We start from the raw sequence: 2,424 nt of genomic DNA on the forward strand, positions 1-2,424 counted from the left end.
CTGTGGCGCTTACTGCTTTCCTTTCCTACCGGATCAGAGTTGGTCTTCCTGCCGCTAGTCAGGTTTTCTTCAGCACCATGTACCTGCTGTTCCCAAGCTGCTTCAACCCGATCATCTACGGCGTCAGAACCACAGAGATAAGAAAGCACATCCTGAAGACGCTGACATGCTGTCACTTTATACACACTGGGTCCCACTCTTAAAGGTTCTGTAAGCTAGATTTTAAACAATACTACAGCAGCAAACAACTATTTTCTATGTAAAGATATAGTGGCGTAAAGGCATTGTGAGCAGAGAACGAAGCCACACCCCTCTGTGTGTGTTGTAATATGAGTTTCTCTGGTCTTTGTTTTGGTATCCGACAGCATGTGTATGTTAGTGCATGTGGGTCCCACCTGTTAAACTGTTGGTCCTACCCACGTTTATAAACACACAGGCTCTGCTCACAGGTGTGGTGGCTCAGTGAAGCGTTCAGGTGAAAGTGACCTTCCAGAATTTCCTCCTCCTAAAAAGGCCTCAGACAGATGAGACCAGAGCACAGGAGGACTGTACTGAAGACTATCAGTTCAAATCCTGGTCGGCCAGTCCCAGCTCATCAGTCCAAGGCTGAATTTCTTTTTCTTTCTGAGCGTGGAGACAATACCGGTCTAGACTTACTATAAGTAACTTGATGGCTACATAATGTTACATGTCTGTTTTCGTTAGTGACGGCTACAGTAGACATGATAACATTAGCTAACTTACTGCAGAATTTGTTTTGGTCTGAAATGCTGGTGGTCTAGAGCGACATTTAGTTGCAATGATGATCATTTACAGAACCTTTAAGAAACAAACAAATGTAATATAATGTATAATGTATGATTATCAAGAATCTAGTTTCCATGAGGAAAACAAAAAATTTATCAGAAGCTACAAAAAAGGTAAATGAAAATGCTCCAAATTGAAAATGCTCTATTATGAGATCGGTGCAGGATACTCTCCTTTCCAGGAGGGTGAGAGGGGTTAGGCAGGAGAAGGGACACCTGAGGTCAATCATCATATTTGTATCTCCTCAATATGGAAGCATGCATTCACAAAATAAAAGAAATAGACACCTTATCTTTTAATCATCATCAGGGTCTCATTTCATTCTTTCTTTCCATTTTAAATCAAAAACGAAAAAACAAGAAAATGAGCCATTTTTCCAGTGCCCATGAGCATTAAATATAGAGTGGAACAGTTTTTTGGTTTGGTGTCATTTCCATTATTCCTTTTTTCCTTGTGAATTAAAGACCACAGGTAATTGAAATCAATGGAGATGGTGAACAGGAAGTAAATGAAACCACCAAAATAAAAGGGAAAGTGAAGTGTGTTAGAACTTTACTTCCATTAGAACAAGGCAATTGTTAATGAACTGGTAGCCTCTAGGTTCAGATTAAGCTAAACGTAGCTAGTGTGATAAATAGGCTAGTGATATAATTTTAGTTGAGTGGTATTAATTAATATTGTGGAAACTGTTGTCCCTACTCCACATTCCGTACCCAAATACATCTATAAAGTCACCAGCAGAGGTCCCCAACACCCACTGTGAAGGTTATAACATTGACATAGTTTTAAATAATAGTAATTATAATAATAATGATAATTCAAAAATTACATTTTAAATTAAATCTGCATTCCTCTAATTCTAACAGTATGTAATACCAGCTGGTAAAAAAGGCTACTACCAAGTAAAAGGCTACTACTAAATAAACCATCTTTTTTTTCATTTTGTTTTAATGTTTTTTTTTTTTTTTTTTATCATTGCAAGTCTGCAAACCATTTATATAACATGATGAACATGCAGAACAGAGAGGTTCAGGAGATCCTTTGTTCCCACTGCCATCAGGCTATACAAAACCTCAGCCAAAGGGAGTGGACTAATCTAATTAATGTTGTTTATTTATTAGTGCCACGGGTGCTCAGCTCCGAGGCACTCCTCTACAGCTAGAATAGCTGAGAGCATCTATTAATATTCTCTTTCGGGTTTATTATTCTTCCGCCAAATTTTGGCGCGTAACTCGTCCCGCAGCTTTGAGAAAACCCTGGTAATATATACATCAAAACGTGCGTCCTGATCCCGAAAGAGGTGCTATGACTTTTGGTGTTAAAATTCCAATTTTTCCCAAAGTTATTCCCAAAAAACTGGGAACAAATAATGCATTAGGAATGCATTGGAATTTTCTTTAGAAACCCACCTTTTTTCTATAAAATTTCACCTTTTTTCTGAGTCACCCAGCTCTCTCATACCTGCACGTAGAAATGTGATTCAAACTATAAAACAGAGGAAAACTTCTGCTCTCTCAAAAAGACAGGAACTGTTTTTACATAACATGTAAACTTTTCAAACTGTGAGCACTCAAAGGAGGAGTGCAAATCACTTTTTCTTCAAAGTTAGAGTGAAAG

At 38.1% G+C, this 2,424-nt stretch overlaps 1 pseudogene; it reads left to right on the forward strand.

Annotated features, from left to right (window-relative positions):
- Positions 1 to 2,424, forward strand: part of LOC111663382 (olfactory receptor 52K1-like) — a 36,698-nt pseudogene that overhangs the window by 3,621 nt on the left and 30,653 nt on the right.

Source organism: Seriola lalandi, unplaced genomic scaffold, assembly GCF_002814215.2.
Source record: "Seriola lalandi dorsalis isolate HSWRI2012SDOR001 ecotype SW California unplaced genomic scaffold, Sedor1 jcf7180002054575, whole genome shotgun sequence".
NCBI lineage: Eukaryota > Metazoa > Chordata > Actinopteri > Carangiformes > Carangidae > Seriola > Seriola lalandi.